Source organism: Oryx dammah, unplaced genomic scaffold (genome assembly GCF_014754425.2).
Source record: "Oryx dammah isolate SB20612 unplaced genomic scaffold, SCBI_Odam_1.1 HiC_scaffold_4, whole genome shotgun sequence".
In the NCBI taxonomy this organism is placed as follows: Eukaryota; Metazoa; Chordata; class Mammalia; order Artiodactyla; family Bovidae; genus Oryx; species Oryx dammah.
Genome location: NW_024070188.1, coordinates 29,388,275 through 29,402,556, shown reverse-complemented (window position 1 = coordinate 29,402,556; position 14,282 = coordinate 29,388,275). Strand labels below are relative to the sequence as shown.

The 14,282-nt window shown below is 40.0% G+C and overlaps 1 protein-coding gene across 1 annotated transcript in view; it reads right to left on the bottom strand.

The window, feature by feature from the left end:
- Positions 1-14,282, bottom strand: part of SNX3 (sorting nexin 3) — a 51,521-nt gene that overhangs the window by 26,392 nt on the left and 10,847 nt on the right. The gene's annotated exons all lie outside the window — the stretch shown is intronic.

Sequence of the window (14,282 nt, the reverse complement as noted above, 5' to 3'; positions counted from 1 at the left end):
GCGAAGAACTGACTCATTAGAAAAGACCCCGATGCCAAACTATTTAATTACAATAGTTCACAGTTCAACAGATGAAAGGATAAAGAAACTGTGGTACATATACAAAATGGACTATTACGCAGCCATAAAGGAACATATTTGAGTCAGTTCTATGAGGTGGATGAACCTAGAGCCTATTACACAGAGTGAAGTAAGTCAGAAAGAGAAAGAAAAATATCGTCTACTAACGCATACATACGGCACCTAGAAAGATGGTACCAAAGAATTTATGTGCAGGGCAGCAGTGGACAAACAGACATAGAGAACAGACTTATGGACATGGGGAGAGGGGAGGAGAGGGTGAGATGTATGGAGAGAGTAACATGGAAACTTACATTACTGTATGTAAAACAGATAGACAATGGGAATTTGCTGTATGTCTCAGGAAACTCAAACAGGGGCTCTGTATCAACCTAGAGGGGTGGGATGGGGAGGGAGATGGGAGGGAGGTTCAAGAGGGAGGGGATATACGTATACCTATGGCTGATATATGCCGAGGTTTGACCGAAAACAACAAAATTCTGTAAAGTAATTATCCTTCAATTAAAAAATAAATAAATTACAAAAAGAAAAGACAAGACCCTGATACTGGGAAAGATTGACAGCAGGAGGATAAGGGGACAACAGAGGATGAGATGGTTGGATGGCATCACCAGCTCACTGGACATGAGTTGAGCAAGCTCCAGGAGATGCTGAAGGACAGGGAAGCCTGTCGTGCTGCAGTCCATGGGGTCACAAAGAGGTGGACATGACTGAGTGACTGAACAAGAAGTGCTTCTGAGCACCCATAAATTAACATTAAAACATAATATGAACTAACACAACATTGTAAATCAACTATATTACAATATAAAATAAAAATTAAAATGCCAAACTAAGGGGAAAAAACCTGTACTAATGAGTGGGGACTACAAATGTCTCCTGCCATATCAGAAACAAAGGACACTGAGTCCAATGGTCACTGAAGCTGCCCCCTCCCCACTGTGCACCCTGAGGGTATTCAGGACAGAGAACAGCAGGATACTGATCCTAGATAGTTAAGATGTACATATCAAAGATATGATTTCATTGAGCCCACACTCTTGCAACTTCCCATCATAGAAAGCACGAAATTCATTAATTTGATGTCTGTTTTTCTTTAATTAACAGTAATCTTTTGATGTTCCAAGCACCTGGTATTTGTTGCAGAAACTCCTATGTATTTCCCTTGCCTCTTTAGAACAGTCCCTCAGAGCTATCCGAGAGTTTGCCTCCCAGGCTTATGTCTTCAGCAGGTCTGCTGAATGAAACATGATTCTCAACTTTCAGGTTGTGCTTTTTATTTTTCAGTCAAAAAATGTAAAAAAGATAAGGGTGGAACTGCTGAAATGCTAGAGCGATGAGCTTGGTAAACCCTTTACCCCCAAAATCAAATATAAAACTAGACAAACATGTCAAAATAACCCTCTCAGGAAAACAAACAAACATGCCTATCAGAACTCTGGAAATTGGCTGAAGACATGTAACAAATCAAAAAGCATTTACTGAAGAAAAACAACTGAATGTCAAGTAAGAACAGTGGAAATCTGTGGTGTTTTAGGCCACCAGCTCCATAATGGTAGTTCCACTGGTGTGAGGCAAGCTGTGCAAACCAGCACCACTGCTGCTAAAGGAAGACCACTGACTAAAAATAGAATGTAGAAAGCAGAAAAGTTCCACATACAGGAGTGATGTTGCGAACAACAGTGATTCTGCTGAAGAACAATACTGCAGTAGCCCAAGGCTGCAATACTGACTGAGGCAAGAAACAAATCAGCAGACTTGCCAGAAAGTTAGGAGGGATATCCTGAGAATGGCACAGTAACGACAAGCCTTGACAGTTCTCTTATCCCTGGAGGTCTGAAAGGCTGTATGCTTGCACAAAGCTGTATGCAGGCTCAGAAAAAACTCGTGAGGATCCACAGTTATCTATGTATCTGTGACCCAATATGAGATCTTTCAGAGATATAGGAGTGATATGGACATGAGAAGACTTGGCACAAAGTAAAAGCTGAAACAAACCTATTACTTGCCTAAACATTCAAGTCATTCCCCAACCTACATACAAATCCACTATCAAAGGGCAGAAGCCTTACTGGCTCTCTAAGTGTTTAATGCAGAACCTCTGACCAGTCACTGCCTGACCACTAAAGCTGTCCTGATCCAAGGGTGACCCCCTAGGAAGCCAGGCTTAAAAAAAAAAAAAGCACACACAAGAAAAATATCAGCGACAGCAAAGACTACAGACTTAGTGCAAGCAAGTCCTTAAAAAAAAAGATACTGCAACAAAGCTCCCCTGGGAAGAAAGACAAGAGGTGATCTAACTCAATAGTCTTGAAAACACATTATCTAAAATGCTTGGTTTAACAAAAAATGATAAAACATGCAGAGAAATAAGAAAATATAACTCACATGGGGTTAAAAACAGTCGATAGAAACTGTCTCTGAAGGAATTCAGTTCTTGGACTAGGCTGACAATAATTTCAAAGCAGCTATCACAAACACATTTAAAGAACCAAAGGAAATCATACTTACAGAATTCGAAGTATGATGACAATGACTCAATGAAATAGAGAATCTCAACAAAAAGAGATTATAAAGAAGAAGTAAATTGGAATTCTGGAACTGAAAAGTACAATAACAAAATGAAAATTTCACTGAAGGGGCTCAACAGCAGATCTGAGCTGGCAGACAAAAGAATAACAAATCTGAAGACAGATCAACCAGATTTTCTATTGTGAGACTCCATCAAGCATACCAACACAGGTAAAATAGGAATCTCACAAAAAAACAAAGGAAGAATAAATAATGGCTGCTGCTGCTAAGTCACTTCAGTTGTGTCTGACTCTGTGCGACCCCATAAGACGGCAGCCCACCAGGCTCCCCCATCCCTGGGATTCTCCAGGCAAGAACACTGGAGTGGGTTGCCATTTCCTTCTCCAATGCGGGAAAGTGAAAAGTGAAAATGAAGTCGCTCAGTCGTGCCCAACTCTTAGCGACCCATGGACTGCAGCCTACCAGGCTCCTCCATCCATGGGATTTTCCAGGCAAGAGTACTGGAGTGGGGTGCCACTGCCTTCTGACGATTCCCCAGATTGGACTAAAATCTTTAATCTGACATTCAAGAAGCTCAATGAATTTCAAGTAGCAGAAACATAAAGAGACCTTACAGACATACTGGCCAAAATGTTGAAAGACAAGACTGCCTAGTGGTCTAGTGGTTAAGAATCTGCCTGCCAATGCAGGGGCCAGGGGTTCGAACCCTCGTTCAGGAAGATCCCACAAGCCTCAGAGGAGCAACTAAGCCTTTGTGCCACAACTACTGAGCCCATGAGCAACAATTACTGAAGCCCACAAGGCTAGAGCCCATGTGCTACAACAAGAAAAGCCACCGCGATGAGAAGCCTGAGAACCACAACCAGAGAGGACCCCCCACTCTCTGCAACTAGAAAAAGCCGAGCGCAGCAATGAAGACCCAGCACAGTCCTAAATAATAAATAAATAAAATGTTGAAAGACAAAAATGAGAAAATTTTGAAAGTAACAAAAGAAAAATGACTCATCATATCCCCCCGACCTCCCCTAATAAAGATTAACAAGATTAACAGCTGACTTTCCCCTGAAACAATGAGGACCAGGAAGCAGTGGAATATTCAGAATGCTGAAAGCAAACACAAGAACAAATAATTCTGTACTTAGTGTGGTGGAAAGAATTCTAACATGGCCCCCCAAATTTCCACTCCATGGTGTACACACCTCCTAAGTGTGAGTGAGTCCTATGGCTGTCAGTCCGATGATTAAATTACATTTTATGACAAAGGAGAAAGAATTTTGTGGATGGAATTAAAGTCCCTAATCATTGTGACTTTAAGTTCATCAAAAGGGAGTTTTTTTGGGGTAGGTTTGACTGAAATCAGGTGAATCTCTTAAAAGAGGGCTTTAGTCCCTCTTAGATCAAAGAGGCAGTCTGATTAGGCTTGAAGAGGAAGGCTACTATAAATTCTATAACCTGCAAGAAAATGAATTCTTTCAACAACTGTGAGCCTGGAAAGAATCCCAAGCCTCAGATGAGACCAAAACCTTGGCCAACCCCTGACTGTAGGCATTCTGAAACCTGAACAAAGGGCCTAGCTAAGCCATGCCCAGACCTCTAATTTACAGAAACTAGTAAGGCAGTATTTTAAGGTAATAGATTCATGATAATTTTTAATGCAGGAATGGAAAACTAATACATCCAGCAAAACTATCCTTCAAATCTAAAAATTAAATAAGACATTCCCGGATGAACAAAGACTGAGAATTCATAGTAAGCATATCTACCTTACGAGAAATACTAAAGAAAGTCTTTCAGGCTGAAAAGAAGTGATACCAGATGGTAACTAGGATCCACATGAAGAAATAAAGGGCAGCAGTAAAGGCACTGGGGCTTCCCTGGTGGCTCAGACAGTACAGAATCTGCCTGCAACGCAGGAAACCCAGGTTCAACCCCCGGGAGGAATACACAGAAGACTGTACGAAAAAGGTCTCAAAGACTCAGTTAACCAAGATGATGTGGTCACTCAAGTAGAGCCAGATATTCTTGGAGTGTGAAGCCAAGTGGGCCTTAGGATGCATTATTACAAACAAAGCTAGTGGAGGTGATGGAATTCTAGCTGAGCTAGTTAAAATTCCAAAACATGATGCTGTTAAAGCACCGTACTCAATATGTCAGCCAATTTAGAAAATTCAGCAGTGGCCACAGGACCAGAAAAGATCAGTTTTCATTTCAATACCAAAGAAGGGCAATGCCAAACAATGTTCAAACTATAGTATGGTTGCACTCATTTAGCATGCAAATAAGGTTATGCTCAAAATCGTTAAAGCTAGGCTTCAGCAATACATGAACCGAGAACTTCCAGACGTACAAGATGGATTTAGAAAAGGCAGAGGAACCAGAGATCAAACCACCAACATTTGCTGGATCATAGAGAAAACAAGGGAATTTCAGAAAAACATTTACTTCACTGACGATGCTAAAGTCATCACAACAAACTGTGGAAAATTCTTAAAGAGATGGGAATAACAGACCACTTGTCTCCTGAGAAATCTGTATGCAGAACAAGAAGGAACAGTTAGAACCTTACATAGAACAATAGACTGGTTCAAAATTGGGAAAGGAGTACATCAAGGCTGTATATTGTCATCTTGTTAACTTATATGCAGAGTACATCATGCGAAATGCCGGCTGGATGAATCACAAGTTGGAATCAAGATTGCCAGGAGAAGTACCAATAACCTCATATATGCAGATGACACCACCCTCATGGCAGAAAGGGAAGGGGAACTAAAGATCCTCTTGATGAAGATGAAAGAGGAGAGTAAAAAGCTGGGTTAAAACTCAACATTCAAAAAACGAAGATCATGGCATCTGGTCCTATCACTTAATGGCAAATAGAAGAAGAAAAAGTGGAAGCAGTAACAGACTTTATTTTCTTGGGCTCCAAAATCACTATGGATGGTAACTGCAGCCATGAAAGTAAAGGACACTTGCTCCTTGGAAGGAAACCTATGACAAACCTAGAAAGCATATTAAAAAGCAGAGATATTACTCTGCCAACAAAGGTCCGTCTAGTCAAGGCTGTGGTTTTTCCAGTAGTCACGTATGGATGTGAGAGTTGGACTATAAAGAAAGCTGAGCGCCGAAGAATTGATGCTTTTGAACTGTGGTGCTGGAGAAGATTCTTGAGAGTCCCCTGGACAGCAAGGAGATCAAACCAGTCCATCCTAAAGGAAATCAATCCTGAATCTTCATTGGAAGGACTGATGCTCAAGGTAAAGCTCTAATACTCTGGCTACCTGAGGCAAAGAGCCAACTCACTGGAAAAGACCCTGATGCTGGGAAAGACTGAAGGCAAAAGGAGAGGGCGGCAGAGGATGAGATGGTTATCAGATAGTATCACTGACTCAATGGATGTGAATTTGAGCAAATTCCAGGAGACGGTGAAGGACAGGGAAGCCTGTTGTGCTGCAGTCCATGGGGTCACAAAGAGCTGGACATAACGACCAAACAACAACAAATGAAGGCAACTACAAATGTAAACATGTAAGACAGTAAAAAATAAATTTTTCTCTTTTCTTAGCTGATTAAAAAAACAACTGCCTGAAACAATTATAAAACTGTACTATTCTAACATATACAAATGTAATATATATGACAATATTAGCACAAAGGAAGGAGAAGGTGTATTGGACCAAGGTTCCTATTTCACTGGAATTAAGTTGGTATTAATCTGAAGTACACTGTGAAAAGCTGAGGCATACTGTAATTTCAATATCAAACACTAACAATAATTTTTAAGAAGTAAAAAGAATCTCGGGCATTTAAACAGTACAACAGAAAATATCTAACACAGAAAGCAGTAAAGGAGGAACAGAAAAACATGAGACATAGAACACAAGTATCAAAATGGCAGAAATAAACCCATCATACTGGTGATTTCATTAAAAATAAATGCAGGGACTTCCCTACTGGTCTAGTGGCTAAGACTCAACACTCCTAAGGCAGAAGCCCCAGGTTTGATCCCTGGTGAGGGAACTAGATCCCATATGCAACAACTAAGAGTTGTTAAACTACAAGTACTCCTGTACCACAAGGAAGATAGACGATCCCACATACTGCAACCAAGACCTGGCACAACCAAATAAATAATGTTTTGTTTTTTTTTTAATAAATAGATTAAGGGAGAAAATATTTGCAAATGAAATGACCAATAAGGGGTTAATCTCAAAAACACAAAAAAAGCTCACACAACTGGACAGCAAAAAAGCAAACAAGCTGATTAAAAAAACAAAGACACGCACAGGCCAATAGGCACAGGAAAAGATGCCCAACACGGTTAATTGTCAGAGTAACACAAATTAAAACCACAATGAAATATCACCTCACAGCTGTTAGAATGGCTATTGTCAAAAAGACCACAAATAACAAACGCTGGGAAGGATGTGAAGAAGAGGGAACCCTTGTACACTGTTGGTGAGGATATAAATTGGAGCAGCCGCTGTGGAAAATAGTAAGACTCAGCAATTCCACTCCTGGGTAAATACCAGATAAAAAAGAAAACACTAATTTCAAAAGATGCCTGCACCCCAGTGTTCATGGGGGTGAGTGGACTCAACTGTATCTGATTCATTGAGAACCCATGGACTGTAGCCTGCCAGGCTCCTCTGTCCATGGAATTTACCAGGCAAGAATACTGGAGTAGGCTGCCATTTCCTACTCTGAGGATCTTCCCAACCCAAGGAACAAACCTGCATTTCTGGAGTCTCTTGCACTGGTAGGTGGATTCTTTACTCTGAGCCACCTGGGAAGCCCTCCAATGTTCATAGCAGCATTATTTTCAATTCCTATATATGGAAGCAACCTAAGTGTTCATCAATAGATGAATGGATAAAGAAGATGTGGTTTTTAGTATATATGTATGTGTGTGTAAGTGTTTATTACAATGGACTACTACTCAACCATTTAAAAATAATGAAAGTTTGCCATTTTCGGTAACAATGGACTTGGAGTGTATTATGTTAAGTCAGACACACAAAGACAAATACTGTATGATACCATTTATATGTAGAATCTAAAAAATAAAACTAATGAACAGACTCACAGATAGAGAACAAACTAGCAGTACCTACCCACGTGGTTAGAGCCCACGCTCCACGGCAAGTGTAGCTGCTGCAATAAGAAGCCCATGCACCGCAACAGAGTAGCCCCTGCTCATTCCAACTAGAGAAAGCCTGCAGGTAGCAACAAAGACCCAGCACAGCTGTGGGGTGGAGGGGGGGAGGAGTAAATAAATCTCAAAAAAAATAATAATGAGTAACCGGATTCTTAAGCGTTTTGACCTTTCATGAAGCACACTCCAAGGGTAAATCAGTGGGAAGAAAAAAGAAGGGAAGGGCAAAATAGGGATGGGGATTAAGAGGTACGAACTACTGTGCATAAAATAGATAAGCTACAAGGGTATATCGTACAACACAGGGAATGCAGGCAGTATTTTTTAATAACTATAAATGGAGTACAGCCTTTAAAAATTGTAAATCACTATGCTGTACTCTTGAAACTTATACATGAACTGTACCTCAATTAAAAAAATTTTTTAACAATTGTAAAACAAAATGAATTACATACACCAATCAAAAGGCAGACATTATTAAACTGAATAAAAAACTTATATCCTGTCTACAAGAGACACATGTAAGATTCAAAAACAAAAATAGGTTAAAAGTGGAAGGATGAGAAATGATATACAGCTTACAATTAACCATAAGAAAGCTGGAGTCACTGTGTAAGTATCAGATAAAACCGACTTTAAGACCAAAGAACTGAGATTCTTGGCAAAAAGTCTTAAAGAAATGTTTTCCTCCTTGGCTTTGGTTAACTTGAAAGGAAAGAGGATACAAATTTTATAACTGTCCCTCCCCCACAGGAGAAGGAAATGGCAACCCACTCCAGTATTCTTAGCTGGGAAATCTCATGGACAGAGGAGCCTGACGGGCTACTGTCTATGGAGTCACAAAAGAGTCAGACATGACTTAGCAACTAAACCACCACCACCTCCTCTATTATCCATTTCTATGCTTTTTTTATTGTGGTAAAATGTACATAACATAAAAATTACTATTTTACATGTATGGAGTTCTGCACCGTTAAGTACATTCATTGTTGTGCAACCCTCCCTACCATCCACTGACAAAACTCCCATGTTTAAAAGAATACATTCTATAAGAATATGAGTACTGGCCTTCTCTGGTGGTCTAGTGGTTAAAAATAAACCTGCCAGTGCAGGGGACACAGGTTCAATCCCTGGTCAGGGAAGATCCCAAATGATGCGGAGCAACAAAGCCCTCGACCTGCAACTATTGAGCCCACATGCCCCAACACTGAAGCCCACGTGGTTAGAGCCCACATGGTTAGAGCCCACGCTCCACGGCAAGTGTAGCTGCTGCAATAAGAAGCCCATGCACCGCAACAGAGTAGCCCCCGCTCATTCCAACTAGAGAAAGCCTGCAGGTAGCAACAAAGACCCAGCACAGCTGTGGGGTGGAGGGGGGGAGGAGTAAATAAATCTCAAAAAAAATAATAATGAGTAACCGGATTCTTAAGAGTTTTGACCTTTCATGAAGCACACTCCAAGGGTAAATCAGAGTGCTTGTGGGGCAAAGAAATGCAGATCCGGTAATATATACGCTACAAAACTCATCTTTTACTGAAATCACTCTCGTTTTTCTGACAGTGCAATAAAAACCTAGAGGCAATTATCAGATAATGACAGCAGCAGCTAGTATTAAATAAACAAGATAGTACTTAAAAGTCCGTAACACTCATCATTTAATTTTAGGAAGATCCTAACACTTTCATCTTAGGATGGACAAAAGGTTCAGAGAGGTTAACTGCCCAAGGGCACTCAATTAGTAGGTAGTGTAAAACCAGGCATGAATTCATGTTCATAGTTCACGTGTTCTTAGAACACATTAAACATTATCTCCCTCAAAGTTAGTAGAAGCTCTGGAAAAATGAAAGTCCATGGTACATAAGGTACTACATAAGCAGCACCTCAGTAGAGATTGTTTTGTTCTTCTGCCACAATGTCCTCTGCTCCAGTCTGCCTCCAGTTCCCTTCTACCAACACTAGGCTGGGAAAGACTGTCCCAGATGTTTAGATCAAATGGGAGAGAAGTCTAGCTTCCTTGAGAGGAATACTTAAAACACTATGCCAGACCTATTAGTTAAAGCTCAAAAAGAAAATGAGATATCAGGTCTTTGGCTAGTGGATTAGCAGTAGTGAGCGCTATACAGAGGCTGATGGAGAGAGAGAAACAAAATGTAACGTCAGGGCAAGGGTAGGAGATAACAATAGTAAATAACAGCAACTATGAACTAAAACAAAATGTCTCTGTGGACTCTGACAGAGAATACTGATATCAAAATTTCTAATTTTCTAGCAATACTGATATTAAAAAACTGCTACGATATCTCTGAAACTAGATGATACTCAGTTTCCTAATGTAATAAAAAGGTCCTATCAAGAAAATAAGTCTATAACCTTTGTTTGGTTGGATTAAGAAAATCTATCTATTCTTAATGAAGAATGGGATGTGTATGAAGTCAGTTACACCTAAAGTTTGGCACGGGCTAACAGTGACCAGATTGTGAGTGACCACTAACCAGAAACAGTGAGATAGGACTAAAAGGTAAAAAGCAAACAAAATCTCAGATCAAAAAGCGCTGAGTGCACTGGTCCCTTCATATATGAGCCATCCTGTATATTTGAGGCCAGTATCAACTACAGTCAACTAGACAAATCATACAAGTCAATGTCAATGCCAAGGAAACTGGACAAAGAGATGTCTGATAATTTGAATCTTAAACTTTAAATAGTCCAATATAGCGAATGGCTACTGTATTAAAGTTGTTTTAGACAAAAATATCAGAAGTTCTAGAGGAAAGTAAATCGAAGAACATACTCATTCTAAATAATCCATTGATATTCGTAACTGATGTCTTACTTCAACCTAGAAAGTTTTTCTTAATTTTGTTTGATCAGATTCTATATAATTATAATCCTTCTAAAATACTCTGTTAGCTTTGACATTCTTGAAGCTCTGGGTACCATATGTTTGATACATATTTTTATGGGTTTCATAACTGGATTTAAAAAAATCTATTCTGTCACAAATCAATGTAGGAGTTTTCAAAAGATTGTTTTTGTTCATTTTGAATGAATGCCTTGTTAAGATTCAGGTTTCTTCTCAAAACAGAAACAAACAAAAAAATCTGACATTAGAAGAAATTGTATAGTTATACATTCACTGCTTGAAATCCTTAAATATATTTTAGACTTTGAGGCCTAGAATCACAAGTTGCAAAGGTCAAAATACTTTTCTCTTAAGGTGTGCAGTGAATGGAAGATACTAGTGTTTTTAAGACTAGGCTTGAAATTATGGAGGGTCAAAGACCTTATAATAGAGTAGGAAATTTTTTCTAAGTTAAATTTTAAGCAAGAGCTAATAAGCTAAGATATTCATCACCCAAAACATTACTTGTCTAGTCTCAGAAGTTAGCACTCTCTTATACAAAGGTACTAGATCACAACAGCAAGGGCAAACAACTGAATCAAAAATTATGTGGTTCTTTCTCTTATACTCAATCTTCTTAAAAAATATACTAGTCATGCAGCGTTGTTAATTTTGACTTACACATGAACAGCCAAAGCAACACTCTTTTAGTAATTTTCTCTGTAGTTTGGAAAAATAATCCTCTACAGGCGATTAAAGTAACACATTCAATTTTTTCCATAAGAAAAAGTGTTTTTCTATGCCTTTGGTAAAACATCTTGGCAGACTAGAAGGCAAGGGATAATGAGAGCTGATGGTGCTAGATTCTGATGGAGACAAGAAAGATAAGGCTGTGTGGCCTATACCCAAGGCTCAGAATCAGGCTGAGCCCAGTCCCCACTGACTCTCATTCTCTTGGAGTGAGTCTATTGTGTTTCCTTCTGTTGGAAATTATCGTTAAGACAGGGCCATGTCATTGTTATTAGTTTCCTATTGCTGCTTTAACAAATTACCACTAGTTTAATAGCTTAAAACAACACCTATTATCTTACGGTTTTGGAGGTCAGAAGCTTGAAATGAGTCTCACTGGGACAAATCAAGATGTCACTAAGGCTGCATTCCTTCTGGAGGATCTAGGGGATATGCGTCCTTGTCTTACCTAGCCTCTGGAGGCTACTCGCATTCTTCAGCCCACGGTCCTTTCTTCCATCTTCAAAGTCAGCGATTAGATCACTCCAACCTCTACGTCCACTGTCACATCTTCTGTGACTAACTCTCCCACCTGTTTCACTTATAAGGGCCCTTGTGATTATACCAGACCCACCCAGATAATCCGGGACAACCTCTCCATCTCATCATCCTTAATTTGATCATATCTCCAAAGGTAACATTCTCATATGTTAACACATTCAGATTCTAATTATTAGGAAGCAGAAATCTTTGGGGAGTTATTATTTCTGCACCCACAATAACCCAAGCCACAGGTGCCACCAATTATGACATTTGAAGATTCCTAACAAGTAATGTATGGTAGATAATGTTGCCACAAATTCTTTGAAACTACTTTCATCTGAGAGGTGGAGTTTATTTCCCCACCTCTGAATCTAGACTAGCCAGGAGTTGCTTTGAGCAAGAGAATGTGGTAGAAGTGACAAGCAATTTTCTAAGCCCAAAACTCCAGAGGTCTTGCAACTTTCTATCTTCATTCTCTGGGAATGCTATTCTGAGACAGCCATATAAGAAGGTCAGTAGAGCCTACTGGAGAATGAGAGGCCATGTGGAAGACAATGAGGCGCCCCAGGAGACAGACAGCCAGACATGCCAGCTCTCCAGCTCAAAACAGTTGCACAAATCAGCACACAGAAACTGCCCAGCCAGACCACAGAATGGTAGGAAATAAATCACTGCTGTATGTCATTAAGTTGGGGTGGTCAGTTATGCAACTGACATAATATTGGTTACTGGGAAAAACCAGTCTACAATATTTACATATCTGGATGAGCTTTTGGCAGGAGGAATAAAGAAGGTCATTTGGGTTAGATGGGAGAGGAGAACAGCAGGTAGACTTTCATGGCTGTATCACAAAGCATGATCAGGCTGATACAGGAAATGACTGTTAAATAAGAATGACCCTGGCTATTTTTATGAACTGTTCTAACTGGAAATAAGAGCCATTACAATTTCTAAGAAGAGGCAGATAACTAAAACTATATCAAAGAAAACAGAGAAGAAAGTGCCTACCATACCAGATGAGACACAGCAACTGCCCAAGACATGCTTAAAATAAAACAAACCATAAAGAAAGAGGCAGGGAAAGACGTTTGAGCCAGACAGTAACAATAGGTCCCAGGGCATAAAGTGGTCAAAATCCAGTATTAATACTTTGTGACTTTGGCAGGTCACTGACAATGGAAAAGACAGCTGTTCTCTCTGGTCCTTCATGCAGGCTTGGGTTCTACTGTACATTATGACTATTTTCACAAAGTTCAGTTCAGTTCAGTCGCTCAGTCGTGTCCGACTCTTTGCGACCCCATGAATCACAGCACGCCAGGCCTCCTTGTCCATCACCAACTCCCAGAGTTCACTCAAACTCACATCCATCGAGTCGGTGATGCCATCCAGCCATCTCATCCTCTGTCGTCCCCTTTTCCTCCTGCCCCCAATCCGTCCCAGCATCAGAGTCTTTTCCAATGAGTCAACTCTTCTCATGAGGTAGCCAAAGTATTGGAATTTCAGCTTTAGCATCATTCCTTCCAAAGAACACCCAGGACTGATCCCCTTTAGAATGCACTGGTTGGATCTCCTTGCAGTCCAAGGGACTCTCAAGAGTCCTCTCCAACACCACAGTTCAAAAGCATCAATTCTTCAGCGCTCAGCTTTCTTCACAGTCCAACTCTCACATCCACACATGACTACTGAAAAAAACATAGCCTTGACTAGACGGACCTTTGTTGGCAAAGTAATGTCTCTGCTTTTGAATATGCTATCTAGGTTGTATCATTAAATTGAACTGAATGGAATCAAACTGACCTACCTCCAGTCTATAAGCTTCCTGCCTTTAAGAACAAGCCATACATTAACATAGTGACTGGCATGTACTAGGTGGTTCATAAATGTTCATTTATTGGACAGTTTTAGGGAAAACTGATAAAAGAAAACATCCAGTCCTGTTTCAGGTTGGTGTGAACTTCTAAATGCAGCAACCACATCTTTTTAAACTTAGCATTCCAGTTCAGTTCAGTCGCTCAGTCGGGTCTGACTCTGCAACCCCATGAACTGCAGCACAATGGGCCTCCCTCTCCATCACCAACTCCCGGAGTCCACCCAAACCCATGTCCATTGAGTTGGCCCACGGGAGCCACTCAAATGTTAAGTTGAATCTAAAAAGAAATGTAGTTAGGAAAAAACTGATTAGAGTCTTAAGAGAATAAAACTGGGCAAATACACAGATTACAGATAAGAACCATATCTAACATCTAAGTGAAAATCTCTACAATTTATTTCAGCTTAAGTATATCAACATCATCTGCCCTTTTAAACTAAGATAAAAATTCTATCAATTTACTATATTGTTCCATTTTGAGAATATCACAGTTCCTCAATTTTCAACTTAACCCCTTTCCACAATTCACACAT